Source organism: Lathamus discolor, chromosome 3 (assembly GCF_037157495.1).
Source record: "Lathamus discolor isolate bLatDis1 chromosome 3, bLatDis1.hap1, whole genome shotgun sequence".
Classification (NCBI taxonomy): Eukaryota; Metazoa; Chordata; class Aves; order Psittaciformes; family Psittacidae; genus Lathamus; species Lathamus discolor.
This window is the reverse complement of record NC_088886.1, coordinates 133547520-133573564: the sequence shown is the minus strand read 5'-3', so window position 1 is coordinate 133573564 and position 26045 is coordinate 133547520. Positions and strand designations below refer to the sequence as shown.

Sequence of the window (26045 nt, the reverse complement as noted above, 5' to 3'; positions counted from 1 at the left end):
CTGAAAGTAACCAGACAATTCTGAAACCTGAGCAGCAGAAACTGCAGTCCGTCCCCACAAACCAGGAGCTTGAGCCGTTTCTGGCAATTACAGTACTGATAAACCCCAAACTTTGTCATTCAACTGAACATGTACATTTTTCAGAATACACACACTGGGCTTGGAGTAACCCAGAAATATCAAGGTATTAATGCAGACAAGAATTTCACTGCCCTCACATGCAGGGCGTTTGTAACTTTCTTACCACATTTGAATTATTATTTTCCCATCTCTAAATGGCAGTCTGCCAGGTGATTGTCTCTTGAGCTGCTCCTTTGTATGCTAGATCCAATGCAAGCATCAGCATGCATTAATATTTCTATTTTTGCACAGAACGCCAGCTCGTAAAATGACAAATATGATAGCACAAACACAGAATTTAATAGAGGTTTGAAGAATCACAGAATCACAGAATCCCAAGGGTTGGAAGGGACCTAAAAAGATCATCTAGTCCAACCCCCCTGCAAGAGCAGGGTAACCTACAGTACATCACACAGGAACTTGTCCAGGCGGGCCTTGAATATCTCCAGTGTAGGAGACTCCACAACCCCCCTGGGCAACCTGTTCCAGTGCTCTGTCACTCTTACAGTAAAGAAGTTCTTCCTGATGTTAACGTGGAACTTCCTATGTTCCAGTTTACACCCATTGCCCCTTGTCCTATCACTGGATATCACTGAAAAAAGCCTAGCTCCATCATCCTGACACCTACCCTTCACATATTTGTAAACATTGATGAGGGCTGATGATCAGAATCATATTTTTTCTGGTTAAAAGTGAAAAGATTTTGGTGAGATCTAAATGAAGTCAAGTTTTTTGTCACGTGCAGCTTTGGGAATTCGGATGAGCACTGACTGGAATTTGCCCCTTTTTTATTTCCCTAATATATGATATTAAATATCTCTGCTCAGGACTCATCTTGTTTTCTTGGTAGAAGAGTAAATGCTCTCAAGAGACTTGGTACATTCCAGCCTCCCCATCCTCCCACTTGTGGTTTTATCTCAAGTTCACATACAAACAGTTGTCTACCATTATTCTACAATGAAACAATATTTGGCACTTGGGTCTTGTTCAAGATGGGAGGATACGAATCCACACATTTTAAAAATAAAAAAGCCTCTGTAATTTATAGTTTGAACACTTCATAGTGCAAAGGGCTTATTTCCAACTCAAGATCCTACCCCGGAAAACTTTTTTCCCTCCACAACATTTTTCTCTTTCCATTTAGCCACAAGAAGTTAGGATTCAAATCCTTCCTTTATCCATTTTTCTTGATTTTACAGCAGCAAAGCTGACAGTATAATCTGCATCAAGTGTTCCTCTTGATTCTGCCTTCATAAAGAGGCCTTTTAAGAGATGTGGAAGAAAATATAGTTTACACTGGCTACTGTGATGGAGCTAAGAGGGTGACAGGCAAGGGAAACAGCAACCATGCAAAGCACTGCATCCTCTATTTCATTCTAAGGGATCACTGGCAGGAGTATATCGTCGAAACTGGTCAGGTACGCAATTGTATTTTGGGACAGCAAAGCCTAATTTCTAATCATAAGAAGTTAATGTTTCAGCCATTTATTTTAAACCAGCATCAGAACAGCTAAAATGACAATATTAATTCCTGCTGCTGTCACTAAAAGCTGAGATTGTCACACAGGACTGACGAGCTCTTTAATTAACAGTGGCATTAGCTCTCTTTGGAAAGATCCACCCAGTGAACAAACTCAAACCTAAAAAGGCATGTCCAATTTAAATCCCAAATGTAGCCCCAGAAGTTATACAGATACAGTTATATACTTAAATATTAAGATAAAAAAATACATATATAAAGACATATACATATAAAAGGATAGTTAAAACAGCCTTGCACTTCTCCATGCCCTTATTTAGCTGTCCTTATCAAAAATACTGCAAGAAAGCAGCTGGTATTTAGCATATGTACAGCACAACTTTGGATAGCCTGTGTTTGTCTTTAGTCTAGATTTCAGTGTCCCAAATACCTTGCTCAGATTTGGTTCTTGCTGCTTCTCACCTTTCAGACAGCCGTTGCCCATATCAGAGTTCCTACTTTTCCTTTTGGATGTATCTTCAGGAAGGCACATTTTTGGCTGGTGTTAGGCAAGCAGTCATAAGATCTGCTGTAAGTCCTAAATCAGAACTCCAAGAAAATATTTCTTACTACAGCAAGAGCTGTAACTTCACCACTTTTCAGAAAGCAAACAGCATAACTTTTGGAGGTGTCCCACGTCAAGAACATGTACCACTGCCATCTTCAGGAATACCAAGGTGTGATTCAGCTACCATGTCAAATTTCTCTGTAAGTACAAAGACACAGTCACACTGTTGCTCCTTACTAAGATTTCATGTGGCCCTGATTTCAAGGTAATGCCAGAAAATGTTGTTACCACTCCAGAGAACTGCAGTCACACTAGAAAGAAGAGTCAGTTGTAAGAGTCAGTGTTCATAAGGCCGTTTACATGCCACATATCTCAGATAATTTTCTGCTCAGTAAGGAAATATCCTGTTTGTGAAGCAAGGGTAACCAAATCACTGCAGAAATCATGTTGACATCACATGAGAAGTCTGCTACCAAAGCAACTTTTCTGATTCCCAGGGAGTTGCTTTATTCCTCAGTAAGACCATTCTCCTTTCCTTTCCATCACAACTGGTCACTCTGGTGAATTTGGTTTATGGTCAGTTCATAACCTGAAGCTCCTGCTGACTTCAGAATGTCTGAAAAGCACCTCAAAATTTATTTTTTTTTAAAGGAAGTTTTCAAAGTAAGGTAAATGAGAACAAAACCGTATCACAGAATCACAGAATCACAGAATCACAGAATCGTTAGGGTTGGAAAGGACCTCAAGATCATCTAGTTCCAACCCCCCTGCCATGGACAGGGACACCTCTCACTAAACCATCCCACCCAAGGCCCATTCAACCTGGCCTTGAACACCGCCAGGGATGGAGCACTCACAACCTCCCTGGGCAACCCATTCCAGTGCCTCACCACCCTAACAGGAAAGAATTTCCTCCTTATATCCAATCTAAACTTCCCCTGTTTAAGTTTGAACCCGTTACCCCTTTTCCTGTCACTACAGTCCCTGACGAAGAGTCCCTCCCCAGCATCCCTCTAGGCCCCCTTCAGATACTGGAAGGCTGCTATGAGGTCTCCATGCAGCCTTCTCTTCTCCAGGCTGAACAGCCCCAACTTCCTCAGCCTGTCTTCATACGGGAGGTGCTCCAGTCCCCTGATCCTCCTCTGGACTTGTTCCAGCAGTTCCATGTCCTTTTTATGTTGAGGACACCAGAACTGCACACAATGCTCCAGGTGAGGTCTCATGAGAACAGAGTAGATGGGCAGGATCACTTCCTTCCACCTGCTGGTCACGCTCCTTTTGATGCAGCCCAGGATACGGTTGGCTTTCTGGGCTGCGAGCGCACACTGAAGCCGGCTCATGTTCATTTTCTCATCGACCAGCACCCCCAAGTTCTTCTCCACAAGGCCTCTCTGAATCTCTTCTTTGCCCAATCTGTAGCTTCTATTCCACCCAGTTAGAAGGCTCAAACAGAGCCTTGAAGTATACCTCAGTTATGATTTGGCTTGTTTTGTAGTCTTTAGCTTAGTGAATGAGTCCTCCCTTCACTTAACAGTGCTGAATCCGAGTTCTGTACAGAATCTTATGCTCACTTCAGGATTTTAGTTGCCTTCTTATAATCTGATATTGGGTTGAGGAAGGAACCCAGACTGACCTTCAAAATTCTGGGGGGAACCAGAAAGTGCTGAACTTGCTGATCAATATTATTTAAAAAGCTTTTCACCGTTGTCATGATGAGTAGAAACAAAGTTTCACTGAGACTTAACAGAGTGGAAGTAAAACTCCAATTAAGTTCAGGAGAACGTAGACAGTCAACTCAGATAATCCTTCTTCAGGTTCAAAAGAGAAGAGACTGAAAAAGGCTTTGACTCACCTGTCATTTATGCTACCCTCATATACATGGACTACAGAACTCCTTCTGAGAGCAGACTCAGATAAAGAGGAATTCTCAAAGCTCATTATACGGTACTTGCAAATGAGTTGAAGTGCCAAGTCTTTGATTTCTGGAGTTGCCAAACACTGGCTCAAATCCCAACCCCCTAGCACACAGCCTGCATAAGTAGGACATACTCTGAGGAAGTCAACAGGAGAGACTTATTTTTCTCCTTAAGAGTTCAGAGCAATAACAGAACCACTTCACACTTAACCATTCACACTTAACCATCCAGTAACTGCATCTCTAATAAATCTCAGACATATCTTTTCTCCACGGCAATGGCAAGCATGGTTATGTATTGTCATCTGAACATGGAGAATTAAATCCTCTGCTAACATAGACTGACATGAATCAATTGCCTTAAAGCATTGTAGCTGCATTAGATTTGGCCCAGAGCTTCTTCAGTCTTCTTTTGGTCATCAGATAATGTATCATTAGTTACTTTTGGCATTACTGGGACTCCTTCATTTCATTCCCAGGAGGCAAAACCTGATACAGTTACATGACTGAATAGGCATCCTCCATGTGATTTACTTCTTTGTTATCACGGACCACTTGATGTATGAGCTCTGTCCTTTTGTTTGCTTTGTCAGATTGAGCTGCCATAAAACTCAATAGCTGAGTCAGATTTTATAGCTAGCAACTAAAATGCAGAGGGAAACCTTCCACCGTCTCAACAGGAAAGAGTCTAAGGTAATAGCTTTGGTGCTTTCCTTAAGAACTCAACTACACAGTTGTTCTACCCAGGTTCAATTGTTTTTCCTCTGATCACTAAGCTGAGAGCATACTAGATGGAAAAAGGTTTGTGCATCTCAAAATACCCCAGAGGAAGTGGCAATTTACAGCCCAAGGGTGAATAAATCATCCTTTTAGTAAAGCTCTGCAGTGGATTCTGTAGACACCACATAGGATACCCATTACCAAGGGGTTTCCAAGGGGAGAGAGAAGGAGAGTATGAGCACCAGCAAGCATATTGTCAGTACAGTTTAAGAAAGTACTTTCTCCTGCTTTGTGCAGGAAGAATGGTCTAGATTCCCTGTGATCCTTTCTGTCTCAGTTGTTTGGGTTTTTTTGTTGGTTTTTTTTTTTTTTTTTTTTTGATAAAACCTAATTTATTCCTTTAATCCACAGCTGAGGAGCTACAGGCTCCCTAAAGGTAAATCACAATTCATTCTGTGGCCATTTTCTGGATTAGTAATTACATATGGAAGAAAAAAAACAAGCCTCTCATGAATTATACATAGTTACCGGTTTGATTTCAAAAGCTCTTGACATTGAGGGTATAAGTAATCTAATTAGTCTTTTGTCCAGCAAACCTTTTCTTTCTTCTAGCGAGGATAGTGCATATTAATTATTATTGTGTTACCAAACCAGGCCACAAATTTAAGTAAAACTTGATGCAGTTGGTTGGTAACATTAACGTGGTATTTCCATTTAGCATTAACACATCAACTGTTGAGTTTGGGGAACAAGTTCTGCATGCTTCTTTACAATTTCTGCCTCCTCTTCCACAGCCAGAGCTATGAAGTGAAGTGTCTTTCTGTTAAGCAGAGCAGGAACCATCCAGGGGACCTCATGTACTTACAGGATGTCTTTACAAGCTTTTCTTCAAAGGACCTTTCTTCTGTAGTTCCCTAGAGGGAAAATAATGGTCATGTATCAGGCTGATCTTCACGATTCTAGTCATCTGTCTTTCCTGCCTGTGAAGAAGAATATATACCACCAGATACCATTGTAGTCATAAAGAGAAGCTGGTAACATCTCACTGACCTTTAACTATGGTTCTTGCTTTCTTTTCTAAGTAATTCACTATACCAGTTGGTTGCTAGGTTTTTCTTCCTTTAAATATACAGTGGAACAAAAAAACACCTTCCCCTTTTCTTTACAGTTAATACTTTTGGGGTATCTCTTATTTTAATTGAGGTCATAACTTATTAGTAGTCTACACATTTTGTTTCTCTGGCCTACAGCAGAAAATGCATCTTGTGTCATCCTCAGCCTTGTAACTCACTTGTGTCCCACCAAGTACAGAGCAGCTTCAATTTTGCTCCTACTGCCAAGTAGAAAGGAAAATACATTGGTTGGCAATCATTTATAACAGAACTTTCTCATAAGAGGAGTCCAGGGGCTATTATTTAATAAAATTAGGAAGCTGTGAAGATAAGGGCTGAACTAGCAAGAGACAAGATTTGTACCATGGGTTTACAACTCTTAACTACAGGTTTCAAAGCCTCTTGCTGAGTCCTGAATTTTAAAAGACCTTAAGCAGTTTGGCACAGTCCAGAGTGCTTGGGAAAACTTGCATTTGAGGTGCTTTCAACCTAGATGAGCAAACGGGAGGGGGTCAAACTGAAGGAAGAAGCTATGTTTGGGGTTTGGTGGATCAGGAAGACGGTGGAGGCAGAAGCAAAGCAGGCAGAGGAAATCACAGCATTGCATGCAACTGGATACATTGTGAATGGGTAGCAGGTAACCTAAGGACAGAGCTGATGACGTGATCATAGTTCAAGTTACCCAGAACAGTGAATTTATTTTCTTTGACTGTGCATGTTGCTTTGCAGCAGTTCCGTATGGCAGCTTAGCATTCACCCTCCCTTTAACATCAATTGTAAGCTGATGTTGATGGCCTTTCACGTAACACTGAGTGCCTTTTAGAACTTCAAAAGATCAATCTAAACAAACAAGAAACCCTCACATGAAGTTTTTCGGTTTGGGCTTTATAGAATAGAAGATCTGTTCAAAAGTTGCATCTTTCTGCTTTACCCATTTTTTTAAGTGCTCAAATATTCTGATGTGATAATTCATAGTATTCCTGACTAAAATTCTGCGTCAGCCCAACTTGTGATGTTTAACCTTTCTCCTGAACGGGCAAGTCTAAGAATTAAGTGTTTTAATGAATCTATTCAGTCAAATATTTCACATCTACAATTCAATATTGAAAGAAGTCTGTCGTTTTCTGACATTATCTTGTTTCACAGTAATTATCAGAACAGAAGAAGAATTATTGAATCACTCAGTTTACAAATTTGGCAGCCACATCAATGAATGCATAAAGCCTTGTCGCTAAACAGAAGTTAGCACTGATTAAAGCAAACACCCCTTTTCACCACTAAAAACTACATATGCATGAACTGTTACACACACACTTCCCTGTTGTCCTAAAAGCACTGTGAGAAGAATGCTTTAGGAAGCGCACAGCAAGTGAGTTGTGGCTGCTTTAAGGTTTGCACAGATGTGCAAGCTGGGGACTAAGGCTGTGTACTTCCATGAGATATCAAACACTACTGTGTATGCCGCTGTATAAAACTGCAACAAAATACAGCTTGAATTCCCATGCACAAGAACTTTAAGGAACAGCATTTGACCTGAATGCAGTACCTGGGCCACATCTCCAGCCACAATCAAAATAGGGCTTAATATGCATGACCCTCCTATTCCCCAGATCCAGAATGGGTGCCCATTCAAGCCACAAAGAAATCAGGTTTATTTGATTAGTGTCTCTTTGGGCGGTCATCATAACACACTGGCAGAAAGAAGATGGTTTGGATTTCTGACCTCTCCCATCTTCCAGGACCCCACAGACATTGGAAAGCTGGTTCTGCACCACAGTCAGCATCAATGATGCACACAACTGTTTGTGTGTTTATTTTTCCCCATCTAACCAGCTCTTGTTCAGCTTTCCTACACAACAGAATGGCTTGATCTGCTAACAGCAATGGGCATAAAGGTTGCAAAGAGGGCAGGGAGATGTGCTGTCCTGCCCTTAGCAGAATAGCACTGTCAGCCTCCACTGCCCACTGGAAGTTTCAAACAAGCATTTCTACCTTTGCCATTCTGCGCTGCAGGCTTGAGGGGAGATGGTTTTGCCAGTGTTTACAGAGAGCTCCTCATCTCCTTTTGAATCCTCCCTTCAAGCCCTTCTCTTGCTTTAGCACCAACACAAAGCTGACAGCTGTTTGGCACCTGGATGTCACTGCCAATGCTGCCCATGAAGTGATTGCTGCCCTTGCTTCTTATATTTCTCACCATTACCTATATGCACACCTGGAGAGGTAATTCCACCTCCCTGCTGCAGCTAGGACCAGCTTTATCCTCTGGACCTGGGTAGCACCTGGTGCCACAGGACCCTAGGAACCAACAGCAGCTATGGGAACAGTAATGTCAGCCCTACCTGAGGGAAATCAGAGCCTCTCATGGACCAGGCTCTTAATGTACAGAAAAAGAGCCATCTAAATGTTTAATCAAGTGGGTCACTGGAGGTTGTTTGAATTCATCATCCTGTGCACAAAGATTTCAATGCCCAAGCTGTTCAAAGGCCACAAAACTTACTTCTGACGGGAGTTCTGCAACTGAAGTTATAAGCACACTTCAGTAAATATTTTGTTGAAAAATTCCTCCTTTGGGAAGAGGAAGTAGGTAGAGAAAGCTTTCATGAATTCAGTTCAGATTTAGCATGTTAATGGTAACCAAAGAGAAAAAAAGGAAAAAGCTATATACTTTGACATTTAGCTGACATTTGTTTTGAAAATTGTCAAAAGGATGCTAAAGCAAAGCAAAGTTTCTGCTTTTGAGTCAAGTGAAACAGTTGCAGGTAAGGAGGTCTCTTCCTTATTTTACTGGGAAAACAAAACCAAGAGAATTTCATTTTGAGTCAACACAACATTTTTCTGAGTATTCCAGCCCATTCTGATCCAAAGCCCCTGCTTATTTTAGGCAGCTCTAATTTCAACCCACTCCCTTGGCTTGTTTCTAGAAGCAGAGCTCTGAGGAGGTTTTTGTTGTAGCTCAAAGGGGAATGTTTCATAGGGCTCAATTACAGGAGAAACTGCATCAGTTTAAGCAAAGAAAACAAAACAAAACAAAAAAACCAACCCTAAAAACCAACCAACCAACCAAAAAACTCCACCTCATTTGCAATTTAAGAATGCAAATTTAACTTATTAAGTCATCCTCATTGTAGAACCTGTTTCAGCTACGTGGGCCTTCAGGAGACTAGGTATTCCTCCACTGCCAATGACATTTGTAGAGCTGAATGAGGGTTAAATGTTTGAATACTCATTTATCAACAGAAGAAGAGAAGAATTTTCCAAGCAGTGTTGATACTTTTCTTGCACAAAATGTCATCTTTCTATAAATGGTGAAAAGGGTGGTAAGTCATTGTTTCCACAACCCAAATTCTATTGGCAGAAACAATTTTTATGAAGGAATCGTACAAAATCCATATCCTTGAATGCCATCTTTTCAGAAATAAGATGGTAATTTAATTAAACTCCAAAACTTATTGGTTTGTCTGAATTTTACCCTGCTATATTAATGAAGTCTATTTGTATAAAACCTGCACTTGTTCAAATGTAAGGCTACAAGAATAATTTTGGAATAGCAAAAGCTACCTAATGTTAGAAAGAAGTTTGGAGACCAAGAGAATTTATCAGTCACCATGAGACGAAATGCTGTTAGCTCTGTCATGCATCACTGAGGCTTTTTACTGCAAATTAAATTAGGATGAGTGGTGATTATTCTGACTTCACAAAACAAAGAAATGCTTTCAACAGATGATTCAGTTTCTATTGTCACTCAAGCTTGTAGGACTAGCATGGGTTTGACAGTAACTCAATAATCCTATATAGATACCTGTTGAATTGGTAGTTCTCTTGCAGTTTCTGTATCTTCTGACCCTGATCCCTAGTGGATTTTGTCACCACTGGTAAGCAGATACGGTAATTAGCACCAATAAAGAAAAATTCACCTTTGACTGTTGGTCCAACAGCAACTAAATGCAGTGACTATATGACAATTTTCAGACAAATAAAACCCCACCCTTGGAATGGATAAATCAACTCTTTCTACCTCCTACAAAATACTTTTACTTGTCTGTCTAGTGCTGGATTGGGTGGAAGAATGAAAGAAATTTGGCTTTGGGGAAAAAAAACCACACAACAACTCAAAACCGAGGAAATGCTTGCAAAGCTCTGATCTAAAAGCAGAGTAACCATTACTGAGGTTTCCTGTTTAAATCTTCCCCCTCCTAACACAGGAATTCACATCACACACACTTGTGCCCTGTAGCTCTTGTAGTCTCAGCTGGTGCTTGGGAGAGCAAACCTGTTATTTTGAGGAGGCAGCTTTTCTGTTTTCTGTTGAAGTTAGCATGGTTTGAATGCATCCTCTTTCTCTCTGCAGCCTTTGGCTTTGGTTTCAGGGGGTGAGGAAGAAGGGGATGTCAGTTGGGCTGCTGTAAATTGATTTAAGATGTTACCTGAAGCATTGCTCTTTGCCTCTCCCCTTCCACTTTTTTTGCCTCGGGTTTAAACATAGCATAAAAAAAAAAAAAAATAGAAGACATGACAACACAAGCTATATTCTGTATTAGCTATTTCCAACAGATGAACTCCCAGCTGTCACAAACAAGTAACGCTTAGCATCATCTTTCCCAATGAAGCTACTCATGATTACAGTTTTAGTATTTGTTTTCTAACCACATTCCAAAATATTTATTTCAGAGTCAGATTTGGTGACCGTTCCTGGCATTAAGTGTAGATGCAAGGATAGGCACATTAAAACAAGAACAATGTATTGTATTTGCACAGTAGTGAGTTCTAGAAGTGAAATGTCTGGTCACAGAAGCCTGCTTTGCATCTTCCCTCTCACTTCAGTTTCACAGGGTGTCAACACAAGCCTGCAATGCCAGGATGTACTTTAGAATGACTTTACAACCATGTTATTTTTAGGGAATTGCTGTTGGGTATTAAGTGAAGGCCCCCACTCCAGCCAGTACCGATTGCTTTATGTAAGAGAGGAGGCTGCTGTGAGCTTCAGTTCCAGTTCTCTGCCTCTGCTGTCTCACTTGCACCCGCAATTGCTGCTTTTGTGGTATGACCTGCAACTGGTTTATAAATTTGAGATCTACCCAATTATTCCGAACTACAATAAGAAGTTTGCATACCTCTCACAACAGGTGCAGGGGAAAGAGGCTTGGAATGGAAGTACAGAATGAGACATGGAGATGGTGTTGGAGGACACACTAAGGTTTTTTGCAAGGACAGCATGGAAAAAACAGCAACTATTTATTTTTTTTTTTTTTTTTTGCTAGCATGAGGACTGTCTCCTTCTAATAGCTACAGATGCCACGCATGAAGTTTTGTCTTACATGGGACTGGAAGAGAAACTGCATCTTTACTGTCAGCATGGGCCATGACCCTACAAACATGTAAGTACTTACACTCCCAGCGCATCCAGTGCAGATAAAGCCAGACAAAGCTGTGGTCCTTCCATGACAACCTAGCATTCCCATGGCTCTACTTTCCTGGCAAAAATGAGCAATTTTTTTCTGTCAGCCTTTATATTACAACCATCACAGGTGCAAGCAGAATAAACTCTGCCTTCTCAGCAGCCTGCTAGCCAGCATTCAGGGGACATAACGAAAACACAAACCTGTTGCTTGCTTGGAGGCCAATGTTGCCTTCAGGTAGCTACACTAGTATCATTATTACTTTGAGACTGTTGCAATGACTGTCCTTTGTGCACTGGAAGACAATTACTACCATTAACAAAGGGTAAGTCTTTTCTCTCATCCTTTAGCACACTGCCAAACAGCTATGCAAGAACAGTAAGCAACAGAGATCATCCGCACAAATCCATTAGAACAAGTTTACATCTATAATTTTGTGCTTTACTACTTGTTGACTTACTGGAAGGGCTGACTGCTAAAACAACGCACAGATCAGCAAGATGAAGTTTCATTATTTATTTGTATGATTTTAGTACCTGAAAGCCTCAGCCAAGAATACCTGTTGCAGTGCCCAAGGCCTTATTTGAGACACTTACCCAGCTGGCAGCTAAGTGTTATTCCTTAGTGAAGGCAGGCATGGTTATTATGTGCAGCAGGTTCAAGTGAGAGTGAATTCCTCAGTCTGCAACTATATGGGGCTATGGATGTGTTAATGAATTGGTGCAGCAGAAGACTGAGAGATCACATGGGAAAAAAAGTGTTTACGGGGAAGCAAAGCTTAGAGTCCAGGGAGTCATCACAGCAGTGAAATGAGATCTAATTACTTTGGCAAGGCATGCGGTTTAGGTTGTTTCTTAGTTTATGCTCCCTCTTCTCCACTAACACACATAATAATGAATGAGGTAGATGTTTGGTGCAGTCATGGCAGGAGAAGATGAAAAAAAAAAAAAAATTTATTTTCAGGCCTGTGTCAAACTCGTCATTTTTAGTTGTCTCTTTTAATTTTCTACTGTGACCATTTTCATTCTTGCCTGCTTATCTCTGCAAGTTCATACAGTGTACTAAGTGGAACATCTGCTTATCACTCATCTTACCGCTCATTTATTCAGAGTTCTGATGGAAGAAAGACTCAAAACAGAAGCAGAAAAAAAAGCAAGTTTTTTCAGTTGTAGGTTTTGGAAGGAGTATCCCTAGCTGGGAACATCTCACTTTCCTAAGAAAGGATCACTTTGCATGCTTGGCTATCTGCCGATGTGATGTGCTCCATCGGTGGAGTTAACTACCTTCCTCATAGTTATCTGTACTTGCTGGAATTTTGTATCAGCACTTAAAGAATTAATGCCAAGCATCACGTGTAAATGACACTAAATGCTTTACATTTCTTGTTTTACCTCTTCACAAGTACTTATAATTGATAGAGGTAAACCCAAATGTTCGTATTTTTGTATTTTGTTTACTACAATACTTTTTCTTGGCAGGAAAGCAACTGTTGTTTGCACAGAAAGACAAAGGTAATAGAAGCATTTTATCCATATGAACACTTGTCTAGGTATTTGTATGGCCCCTGGCTATATGAATGTGTTCTTATACAGTGAAATTTAGTAATCTGCAAACACATTTAACAAGTGCCAACCAAGAGCTCCCTAAGCAAACCTCCACACATCACAATTCAAATATTTGATTCAAAAATAGAAGCTCAGTACAAGGTTAATAGAGATTTTTAGGGGGGAAGGGGAGAAAGATTCCTCTGTTTCTCTGTTTTGTTATAGAAAACCCTGAAAAGTGAAGGAACAGATGAAACTGGTTGATAAATGGGCATAAAATTTCTATCCTGGAATAATTCAGCGACTCAAGAACTCACCTGAGGTACCACACACCCAGGTTCACAATCTTACCAGGTCCTATTCTGACAAGAGCTTTGAACCTGTTCCTCTTTGGTCAGGCAGAATGTCCTAATCAGCTGCTGTTCACTGCTCTGCTTTTGCATTCTGGTAGGGGCAAGGCTTTAAGGAAGAACAAGTTTCCACGAAAAGATGAGGTGAGTCTATTAGCGAATCAATGTTTTTGTATGCAAAGCTGATAGATAAAGAAAAAAACCCAGCCCTCCTTATCAGTTCTATTCCTAATGACACTAAGGGACTTCCGGCCAGGGTGAGCAGAGGAGACTCCGCTTTCCTCGCATCCTGCTGTAGCCTGAGGCCAGCAATGCAGCCCCCTCCTGCAGGAGGTCTCTGCTTTGCAGAAAGCCCCTGACAGAGGGTGTCTGAGTGACTGCAGGGTCCAGCTTAGGGTCAGTGTCAGGAGCAAGCCCAAAGAAAACTCCTTGGGAAGATCTAAAGAGAAAACCAGCATGAAAACACGACAGGTAATAACCATCCATCCTGGGGGATATTTAAGATCTGAGGGACTGAAGGAGAGGAAGAGCACCTAGTTCTTTACTTGTAGGTAATAGATCCAGGGTACTTGAGATTCTGCCTTTCGGATTTAGTTTTGAGAGAAACTGGTCTGGAGAGAAGGCGACATTGAGACTCCGAATTGTAGCAGTGCAAGGATCAAAAAGGGATAAATAGCTGTGTGGCTGCTATATAAAATTTACTGTAGGCAGAGGGGAAAATGGAAAGCAATCAAAGTGGAATTGCCACACGTAGCAGCAGAACCTAAAGCATGAGCAATAGAGGCACAAGGAGAAGAATAAGCTTATGTTGGGTGAAGTTGGAGTTATTGGAAGGCTAGAGTCTTCTGGGAAGGTTTAGCCTCAAGATTTTAAAATGAGAGCAGAAGAAAATGAGAAATTATTTGGAATGGGAGAGAAATTGCAGTGCCTTCTTTCCTAGCCAAGGAAGTTACTTACACATTTGCATTAATGATAAAGTTGCCTCTAAAGAAAATAAGATCATCAGGATAACATCAACAGGATAAGAGCAGCCTGCACATCATTTTCAGTGAAGGTCTTAAGACCTGAAATGACTTCTCACTCTTTACTTTGGACAAAAGATGGTTTCCATGCCTGCCCTGAATTGGGCATTTTGATAGCTCAATGTTATTAACATAAAAATTACTTTTCATTTGACCTGCAAACAAATAGGACTGGCTTTTACTGTAACAGGAAGTACTGGGATGGGTCCTGGCTCAAAGACTGGCTGCGAGAAGTTTTATTGCATCTTACTCAGGGGTCAACAACTTGGGACAAGCATATAAAAGCTTTTATCATCACTCTGATGAGTGTCACCATTTTAACACCACAGCTCATTCACATGATATTAGCAAGGGAGCTTTACAAGATCACCAACAATTACTTTTGGGGTCAGAAGGGGATCACAATCCACACAGTAGTGCATGCTTGAAACCTGCTGCTGGCTGCTGTATACTCAGCAATAACTGAACTCCACTGAATTGAAGGAATCAGGCTGTCACATCAGTACAGCTTGCCGAAAAAGGATAAGCTGAAGCTAAAGCAATGAGACTTGTCCAAGTGGATACTGACTATTAAGCTGAGAAAATACAACATAGAATCATGGTACAAATGTAAGTGTAAGCTAATGATTACTGCATTCTCAGTCAGCTATAGAAAGATTGTAGGCATCCAGACAAAAGCAATGCCACAAGGATTGCACAAGGATGTGAGCTCTCCGAGCACTAAGTAGCTGTGCATCACCCTTGTGTTTTTCATCCTAACTCTGAACATTTCTTTTCCTTGTTCATTATATGGCAAGTATAAATGCACAGATTTGGTTCATTATGGCATGTCTCTGATACAAATAATTTCAAAACATTTTCTTCTCGAATAAGTTGCCAGGATATTTTCCACATTGCAAATCCTTGGATCCTCTAAGCTCTGAAGTCTGTCTCTTGAAAATGACAAAAAATCCCATGAAAGCTTGTCCCAAGACAGATACCAGCATGTGAAGTGTCAGCCCAAGCAGTTGCTTATAGTCTTCTTAAAATTCATTTTAAGAGGTACCTCGTGACTGCCATCCCCCAACTAATCCTTTGTGAGCCAGTTTGCACAAGCTCAGCACTTTCTCATCATACCTTTACCATCCACAGAGAATACCTCAGTGTGATTCCTGTTTCTCGTACCTATCACATCTGGCCTATGCCAGGTTATCAAAACCCCTGTAATATCATGAGATTAAAGAATGGAAGGAACAAGATGAGTTGTTCTGACTAAAGAAACAGGACAGGCCATATCTGTGAAGACGACTCTAAGGTAAATATTTTCATATTCAGTTGTTCACCGTTTCAGATGACTCATCCTTAAGAAGATGAATCACTACAAACAGGTTAAGAGGAACCCAAAAAACAATTTCTGTGTCATGAGTAGCAAGCTGTCTTCTCTGATAGCTGCTGTGCCCCCTTCTCTCCTTCCCTCCCTCCCATTTTAGATACCTGCTTCATAGGCGAGTTTTCTCCTCTCCACTTTTTCCTCTTTTGCCCCACTCAAACCTCATTTAAAAAATCATGGGTGAGTGCTTTCTTTCAGGAAACACCACCACTTAGCAGAACACATTGCTAATCCTGAGGTAATGCTTGGAGGTGTGCTGTGTACAGCTGACACCCTTGACCCAGATCCTCTCCATGTCCATCCAGGAAGATGAAGACACACCTGAGAAATTTCATTTAACTTCCAAGAGCAATTTCAGAGATGGATCAACTCTTATATTCTCTTTTTTATTAAATTTCTAAGAGGACTGAAGCAGTCTGCTTAATGCCCTAGTAACCAAAGCACATTGATCCATGAAAATCTCCCCAGTGCTGTTCTGTCTAGGTTCCTACATCCGGCTTATCAGCTGAGTGCCTTCCAGCCTGGCATTAGAAAACACAGCTCAGGTCTGTCACATGCTGTTTGTTTTCTCTCTCCCCACCCCCCCATACGTGCAGTTTACTGTATGCCTTGTCTTGGTAGGTTTTATTCCCTGGCAATATCCATACTGCTGTATGTTTGTACTATAGGCTGGAGGCTGCATGCTTTGTTCTTGGTATTTGTTTTGTTGAAAGCTGCAGTGATCTTTAGCTTGCGGAAGAACATGCTTCACTGTCTTGGAGGCCGTCCCAGGGAAGATTCATCTCCTCTGCAAACTTGGATGTGAAAAAACACTTACTGACCATGAGAGACCTGGAGGCTTGGCTGACAACTTACCAAGATGCCAGTGCAGAAGAGTGAGCAATAGGTTAATAAAGAGTCTAAGACAGAAATCCCCATCCAGTTGCTAAAGGTGCTATGGGTGCAGCTGCTCTGCTGCAAGACACAGGAGCTACACTGTGCCAGCTTGGCTGGTGCCTCCAGTACTGTGGGAGAGCACAGATGCACAGAGCCAGGTGAGCTTCACAACAGAAGCAACATCCATGAAGAGCAGTGCCCACACCAGCTGCTTGCAGCCCTCCTAACAGCACCATTGCATCTGGAGTCCAGAGAAATGGTTGTGCTGCACATAGCTGCCCCGTGTGAAGGCCAGAGCAGTCAGGGATAGCTGAGCATGCGTGTGTGGGATTAGCTGTACATTCTGTTGCATGAAGCAGCCAGACCCTTTAAAGACAAAATAAGGGTATCTTCATTTTTTCCCCCATCATAAAACATAACTCCCATTCGGTTTCTGAAATGCAGAGGAGGAACTACCAGCTAGGAGTTTTGCATGTTAAAAATGAGGGTCTACAGAACCTTATAGAAGCACCATCATGTCACATAAGGGTGCAGCAAGAGGATTGCTCCCACCCTGAGAGCTGGTGTTGAGAGGTCTCACTTGCTATGCAGTACATTGAGGTATTTTGTTCACAACAAGGGACCCATTTAATAGTGTTGTTGCTGTACCAGATGACAAGGTTAAATAACTTCTCATCCCCGAGGTTGCTAACCAAGCTCTGTTACAGTTTAATGCTGCTCTGGGAAAACCTGAGCCATTTTCTCTAGCAGGCTATTAGGAGAAATTCCTCTCCTTCTTTCACTGCTTGTTGGGATGCAGGGCCCAAAAAGCTTCCCAAGAAGCTCTGCAGAGCCAAGCAGGGGCAGAATTTCATACTTTCTGCCCCAGGAAGCTAACACCATGTCCTGGGTTCAGCAGCAGCAGTCATTTTTCTCCTTCTTAGTAGCTGGTGCAGTGCTGTGGTTTTGACTTTCAGCCTGGGAACAGCGCTGATAACACCGATGTTTTTAGTTACTGCTCAAAATTTTAGTCTGACCAAGGACTTTGTGAGCCTCATGCTCTGCCAGGGAGGAGGGGAAGCCGGGAGGAAGCAGAGACAGGACACCTGACCCAAACTAACCAAAGAGGTATTCCATACCACAGCACGTCATGCCCAGGATGTAATGGGGAGTTACCCAGAAGGGCTAGTTCACTGCGGGGTTGGACGAGGTGTTGGTCGGTGCTTGGTCGGGCTGGGGGGGGCGAGTTAGCGGTTGGTGGGTGATGAGGTGTTGTATTCTCTTCCCTTGTTATTTCCTTTACCATTATTATTATTGGTGGCAGCAGCAGTGATTTGTGTTATACCTTAGTTACTGGGCTGTTCTTATCTCAACCTGTGGGAGTTGCATTCTTTTGATTCTCCTCCCCATCCCTCCGGGAGCAGGGGGAGAGCAAGAAGGGGGGGAGCGAGTGAACGAGCTGCGTGGCTGGGTTTAAACCACGACACACCAGCAGACCTCACCCGCTCCCCAGCACTGAGAAACAAGAGCATTTCCAGCATAACAGCCAAAATGTTGTGCTGAAATCACTTTCAGCATCTTTTCCTTGCAGTGACCTAGTAAAGTTTTCACTTGCCAAAGAGTTTAAGTTAAACTGAATTGGTTTCTCCCTCCCAAAGCCATCCATGACATCTTTCTACTTCACACAGCAGCACACCACAGGGCACCAGCTCAACTCTCAACCAGCTTTTCTGAGATACACTTTAAGGCATCTCCCTTAGAAGGGATCCTGGAGATGATTGAACCTGAACTCCAGATGTCTGCAGGCACAGCCTACAGCGGCAGATAATTAAACTACCAAGCAATATTGTACGGGTTTGAATATGGGCCTGCAGGATGTCCTGGCCTAAAGCCAAAGCTGTGTAGGCCTTGCCAAAGATGAAAGCAGAGGTTTATGCACTCAGTGGTCAAAGCTAAAGGTGGATTTAGAGACTAAAAAGTAAAAATTCAGTTTCTGCTAAAGTAATAAAAAATAAGGAATACCACCACAATGTTGGCATGAAATGAGTAAGCCCACTAGGCATAATCAATAGGTGAGTACCTACACACACCACTAAGAATCAGTCCCATAACCCTTCAGCTATCCCTTTCAGAAGCAAGATTACCAATACACTCTCTACAAGCCTCCAAGACGTACAACCAGTTGTACCAATAGATGCTCCCTTACCCAGAACCTCTAGGCAAATGTACTTCATAAGTAAAAGCAGAACAGAGCCCCTTCCTTCTCTTCCTCTTGTCCTGGCTATTACATTTCACACGGAGCCACAGAAGTTTCTCAGACTTCTTTTCACCCCAAACCCTGAAAGCAGGCAATGACCTTGATAAAGTCCCACCAAGACCCAGAACTACAGCTGAGCTTCCTACCACGGGAGCTACCAAAGATGCTATGCATGATGTAAGTTTCAGCGTAGGCCAGTGGTTTGCCTTCAGGAAGTTAGACCCTAAAGGACTGTAGACAGGCAGAAGGATGCTAATTTCAGAGGGCCATGCTGGTTTGTCAAACCACCTTCTTCAGAGTGCCTCAGCTGGCATGAGCTTCTGTCACCCTGCACAAGACATAAATCCCTAGAGCAGTATTTGTTGTCCATCCCTGCAGAGATATTCTACCTCTCATTATTCACATCCCTGACCAGTTACATTATTATTTGTGCAGCTTGTCACATTCATTTCTCCCTCAGCATCCTTCCCTTCACATGCTTACCATTATGGAAACACTGGACTTTCTTGCCTAACTCACAAGCGCTTCCAGTTCAATGCCCTGCTCGTTTTGCTCCATCTACTCCAGTGCCTTGCAAACGGCTTTTTGCTTGCAGGTTTTCAGTAAGCAGATCACCAGATCATTCTCACAGAAGCTCCTACAGATATGGTGTATTTGGAGAAGATGGTGAAGTAGCTGAATGAGAATGAGATGAGGGGGGCTCTATTTCCTGATGCCATTTATGTTACAGTGTTCGATAGCCCACTTTGCTACAGAGCTTTTCATGGCAAGACCTCAAAGCAGTGATTTTGACTTAGAAACAACTGTGAGAGGCAAGAACTCAGTTAAGGTAACAGGGACCCCATCTTCCCATTTCTGCCACAGCCTCACTTTATGGCCTCTAGTAAGACTCTGAACTTGCTTGTTCAGCTCAGCTTTATATATGCCTCCCCAGAAAGATGGCAGAGAGGTAGTGTTCACAGCAGAAGATGCTTTCTTTTCATGGTACATGTTTAGCATGTGCCTTAGAGCAGTAAAGGCAGATCCTCCTCCTCACACTTATTTCAAGAGCCAATACCTCATCGATCCAAGGCTGTATTTAATGCATGTTTTTCCTCTAACAGAAAAATTCTAAAGCCATCTACCACTTATGACAAGTCCTGCCAAGCTGAGTCATTTTTATTACTATCTTAAAGGGTAGGTGGAAGATCTTGTGGCTCTTTACTGCTTCAGGAAAAGGAATCTTATTACAAGCTGCTGTTGCCTTTTTGTTCTCTGTTCAGCATATGTGGCAATGCCATCTGAAGTATTCACAATTAATTTATTCATTTATGGAAAAGTAGTATTTTATATTATAGACTTGACACAGACACATTCCCACAAGGAAAGCAGACACCTGGGATAAAACGAAACAGCTTCCAGAACAGGTCTTCCGAAATCATTGATGTTAACTGGAACTCATTTCCACAGAGCAGGAGGAGATCTCCATCCTGGAACCACACATGCTCTTCCTCCACAATGTTTGCTGGGCAGGCACTGAAATGCAGATCCACAGCTTCCATATCTAAGACTTGCCAGGAGACCCGGCATGTGAGCAGAGTAGATGCAGCTGATGGGACATCAGTATAAATAAAGAGAAGTTGTACTTTCTTTGCAGAGAAGGAAGAGTACGGGGCACCTTATGCCTTGCTTTACAACCTCCCTGCTCCCAGTGCGAAACTAGTTGCTTACACCAATCTAGTCCTGGCTGCCATCCCACCCTGGTTCATACTCTCAATCTCCTTTGCTTTACCACAGATCAGCCTGAAACAAGCAACCCTATGAACAAGGACACCCTCAGATAGTCATGCTGTGTTGGATATTACCTGTCTCTATATGACCAAGTCATACACAGAAAAAAGAATGGCAGATGATAAAAGGAGGAAAAGATTCCTGGGGAGGGAGATGGCATTGAATAGTTCCTGCCCAGTTCTCTTCAGAGAGAAACATATCCCTCAGTACAATGCTTACTGCATGCACCGATATATTCCAGCTCATCTTTTGCCTTTTCTAAACTCAAGTTAGCAGGTAAATACATGCTTACAGGACAAACAACCCAATCCCAGACTAAAGCAGCCTGTGTTAGGGCTGGATTCAGCCTCACCACACCTGCCAAGCTGCCCTCAGAGCCATCCTCCTCACATGCCAGCATAAAGGGGGTGAGGATGCCTGGGGCAGACAGGGTAGTCTAGACTTTCCTGCCTTAGGATAAGTGCAGTCCTGCCAAGACCATGCTGAGACTTTAATCCTGTTAAAGCACAAGCTGGGAGTACATGATACTCATTAAGAGAGAATAGCTTGCTTTGTTTCCAAGATCTAAACCCCACAACAGCAGACGCTGTGGGATAACCCACCATTGTTGATCTCCACAGGCAGGGCTTAACATTCCCAGGTTTCAGGGCTTGAAGAAATCCCACAGCCCTGCTCTTTGCTCCTGTATGAGGACACAGGTCTAGGATCCCTATTCAGCACAAAGGGGTTTGCAAATAAGGGCACAGCTAGCCCTCCAGCTGCTGCTTTACAGGCAGACCTCTGCCCACAGAGCCCATACAGAGTCAACACCCAGTTGTCACCAATCTTCCTGCTATCAAAGTACCTGACTGACCAAAATGGGAATGTCACATTTTCCACCCACTCTGGTCGTTTCTAAATCTCTCACTATGGCTGCTAACTTTGCATGCACACATGAAACTTACAGGGTGCAACATTCAGGCTGTGGAGGAAGAAAAGAATTAGCTGGTTGTGTAAGTCAGCAAATAAATCTGCTCAGGAACAGTAATAATTTTTCAAAAGCTAGGGAAAAAGGTCTAGGAAGATGGGCTGTGCAAACTCAGACAGATTTCTTTGTGTGGGGAAGGTGCAGGTATTCCATAGCACATGAAGGTCTTTTGCAGCATCCATCTCAAGGACAGGATTCAATATTTCCAATGGTTCTAGCTGTCTCCAACATTAATACATCTAAAAGATTAAAATAAATATCTCAAACATAAAGAATTTTTCCCCTTCCAAAACTGCTTATTTTTGAGATACTTGTGCTGCAGTGCAGCACACCAGAGTTGATCAGATAGCACCTTACTAAGGAAGTGATGAAATCAGCATTGTTACTTTTATTCATTCCACCTATAATGAGCTGAAGCAATTCCTCCCACTCTCATGCCATTCAGAAAGACACAGCCTTGTGTATCCAGGTAACCACTGCTGGCACCACAGAGCTCATTGCAGATGTGTGCCCAGGGACACATCTCCCTGGAGCTCATGGAAGGGCCAAGAAGGAAGGGGACAATCCTGAAATGGTAACACACCTGAGCCTACCGAAGACAGTCTTATCCGCCCATCTTCCCCTGAGAATCGTGGTGAGGGTGTCTGGTGTGGTGTACTGGACTGCTTTGTGTCTACATAGAGCTATGCAACAAAGAAATAAGAGAAGCAGGAGGACAACAGCAGCAAGGGGAAGACAAACTTCTGCACGTAACCAAAAATTAAGTGGTTCTATTCCTTTATGCATATTTCCTGTCTAGTTTTCTCTGCATCCCTGAGTACTAAAGCATTGCTGCCCTATCGTCTGATAGCAAAAACCTGCCCCCCAGTAATAACCATAAACCCTGTTATTTAAAGAGACTACCAGCTGATCCTGCTTCCCTCCCCCCTTAGTCAACTGAGCTGTCATCCTCCCCTCCCCCTTGATGCTCGCCTCAGGTAACTCCCCTTTAGATCTTCACTAAGTATGAATTCACTGTGCTGCTGAAGAATCACCACAGATCTTTCCATGCTGTTTGCATCCACTAACAGTTGGCATAAAGCAGAAATCCCTGTTCTCTATACCCAGGAACTTGTTTTTTAAGAAGTGGTAGTGTTTAAAACAAAACATGAATATAATGGGGTTTTCTGCCACTAAAATTTGACGTTACACAACACTTCCTCCACATATCCAGTTGTGTTTTTTTCAAAGCCTCTGTAGTCAGTTATTTCTTAAGAAGGTACTTTATATGCTCTCTCAGGCAGTATTCATACTATGCCACATATCCTTGCTGTTGCTATGGAAATCAGTCCTCCATAAGCCGATGTGCAAATGCAGGTCTCATTGCCGAGTACAGAGGCTAAAGGTGCGTGTGAGTCAAACTATTTTTCTGTGCATTAGTCCCCTGCAGCCTCACTGCTGCTAGGGCACAGGGGGAAGGAACAATTAGCGTCTTTAACAAGAGCACCTATAACAAGGAGCTCTGAAGGGAGTTAGCAGGATATTAGCGATACTGGATAGTCACAGGAAGGCTGTGGCTGAGAACTGCAACCAAGCATGATTTAGTCATCCAGCTCACCTGCTCCGGGTGCCACAAAGTGACAGGACTCAGGCACAGGAGGTACAAAGCATCATTTGTGGCATTTTTAAACAATTGAGGGGGAAGTAAATCATGATGCATCATTGCGATTACCAGGCAGGCAGTATCCCACCCCCTCTGCAGGCCTGTAGCCACTCAGAAAGGTCAACGATAAAATAGCGCTTTTGACAAGGACCTGCTGTTGGCTATAGAGAACCAGAGACTATGGAGCTTCCTGAGAGCCATGTGGCTCGGGCAAAGCAGCAAGACTAAAAGGGAAAGACACTTACAAAAATCAAGCTTCTTCACACCTGCTATGTTTGGTACCTCTTCTAATCATGGTTCTTGCGCTCCTTGAGACCAGCAAGTACTATATGGATATTGGAGCACTCCCAGTCAGAACACAGCTTGATGTAGGCAGGCACTTTTCAGTAACAGCCTCTGCCCTCTCACAGTCTAACAAGAACAGAGGAATCTGCTGCCTCCAGGACTCAGCAACTCTTCACCATCAGTGGAATAAAGCCCTTAGAGCAGAGGCTATGTACAGCTAGCTGCAGCGCTCCTCCATGCCCACTGCAGCCAGACATGAGCATCTGTCTATGGGTGTTTATGAACATTTCTGTTTCCAGAGCAGACAAGAACCACCCTACACACTTCTTTCCCCCTGCGCTAGAACACTTGGTAGCAATTTCCATAGATGTATTGCAGTACTGTGTCTCAGAGCAGTTCCTCTGCCTTGGTGGTTTCCTAGTTCAGTGTCCTTCATCCCTTCTGCAACCTGGGGGGAGACTGGGATCAGGGAAGAAATAAGGGGGATAAGGAATTCAGATTTATATTAGGGTTTTCAAGGCAGGGGTGTTTAGCTTTATTTTTAATTTGACAGACATTATAGTGCCCATCTGAGGGCTCAGGATTGTTTGGGTTGAGGTTTTTCTGTTTGTTTTTCCCTTCAAATAAGGAATTAGAATGCAATAGCAGAGAAAAGCAGGTTAACGAAGGAGACAAAACATGAGATTTTTTTCCTCCACTCCACTGAAAGAACTGCTCCTGCAGAAGATCAGTAAGTGGTCCATCAATCACACAAACTAAAGGTTTCTATTCGCATCTTACCCCCTTTCTCACTGCTCTGCAAGAAACACAGGTATCATACCCATCTTCTCTTCTTAATTATCTTCTGTCCTAGACATTAGGGAACTCTTAAAAGCACAGAAAATAGCTTAGAGTTAGAGAGGCACAGAAGTTCATGAAGTTTTGAGCTTTTTTTTTGTCTCACCAGTTACCCTGGGGAAAGGCAAGCAGATGAAGAACAGATTCCAAATATCCAAACAAAATCTAAACATCTACACGACAGCTCAGATCACACAGGCAATAATCTCAAAGCACAACTCCTTTGAGGCTGCATTATACATGAAAATTAAACACAAACACAGCAAACAGGCTAGAGCATATTACTGTAAACAAGGCAAGCAGATCTTCCTCAATCATAGGCCAAAACAAAAGTAGCACTTACTTCAGCTCAGGGCTAGAAAGGAGACTGCTATCACCCAAAGTTGCACCAGTCCAGCTTACATTCCCCGATAAGGCTGGTCTGGTTTTCCCTCATCTCCTCTCGTTAACTGCCTTCCAGGAGCTCAGCTGGTCAGTGGTCCTTAGTAGAAACACCTGCCAGCTCTGCACAGCTTTGTTAGCAGAGTGCAGGGATGGCTGGGATTTAAATAAAAGAATACAGTTAATGATTATTCATAGAATTTGTTGTAATTCTAACTATCCATGAGCTGCAATGGGCATTTTTATGTTACCTTTCCAGCTAAAACCAGGTGCATTCAGACTTGATCAATACCATCCAAGTATTCTAATAAACTGTTACACCATTTTATGAAAATACAATAACAAGCAAATAGCAGTGTTTCCAATTGCTTTAAGAAGATATGGTATGAATGTGAATTAAATCATGCTGTCATAGAGAAGTATCTTATGATTTATAAGTACCTACCTTATTCAAATTAGTACCACACAATTCTGCAGCACTGTGGATACATGTCTTTTGTGTCGTGGTATGAACACATATTATGCCTCAAAAGCTTTCAAACATGTGGGTGGGAGCTGGAGAATACAAATGACATAAGAAACTAAAGGGTTTTATTTCAGGAACAGTTTATTATGCTATCAGAGATTAGAGGCTATGGATTAGAGGGTCACTTTCACTGTCTTGTTAGAAAGGGCGCAAAATGGTGAAGGAGTAAGAGAGGAAGAGATGTATGTAAATGTGTAAGTTTGCGTTTATTATAATTAACCACCATTACTTTTATTTTTAGTATAATGGTGTTCATGATTAATCATATTCTGAGTGCAAATGTAAGAAATGTAATTGTGAATAGATTTGGTATGATCTGTTTATGACATTCATAAGCTCAGACAATGCCACTGTCAGAGGGATGGCAAGGATTCTTTGCATATATGTGAAAGCCAAAACCTCAGATCCTCTATAAATTCAAACTCTGAACGAGTCCCTGAATTTGATAATCCATTAGGATTATTTCTTCTTTCCCAATTGCATCATTTCATGTAAACTGCTTTTTTTCTTGGCATTCAGTTCAGAGGGCCAGTTTGAGCTAAAACAATCCTTAAAAATATTTGATACTCTCCTGTAAAAGGTGTAAGTGAATCCAGAAATCCAGATCAATCAAGTGACAGATTGGCTTTAATAATTTTCTATAATGGTTTCTTCAACAGAAACACAAACTGAAGCCCAAGTAAAAATCAGATGAGATTTTTGCAAATGCTAAGAAACCTTACCCTTTGCAGTGATTGCTTCATTATGAAATGAAAGATTAAATTAATACATGAGAAAAGGATGCACACCAGAGAGAAGAGGCGTTACTGACTCAAAGTTGTGCTAACCTTTAGTTCTCACCTGGGACAGACGCTATTTTTTGCTTTGCCTCAGAAATTACTCAAAAAGGACTTTTACATCTCATCTCTCCGTAACAATTGCACCTTAATTTATGTGTATGATGACAAAAG

The 26045-nt window shown here is 42.1% G+C and overlaps 1 long non-coding RNA gene across 1 annotated transcript; it reads right to left on the bottom strand.

The window, feature by feature from the left end:
• Nucleotides 1-1589: 1589 nt before the first annotated feature.
• Nucleotides 1590-24620, bottom strand: LOC136011262 (uncharacterized). Its single transcript, XR_010611309.1, has 3 exons — nt 24532-24620; nt 5648-5696; nt 1590-2345 (listed from the first exon to the last, which is right to left on the bottom strand). It is a non-coding gene; the product is annotated as an uncharacterized LOC136011262 (long non-coding RNA).
• Between the last annotated feature and the right edge of the window lie 1425 nt (nt 24621-26045).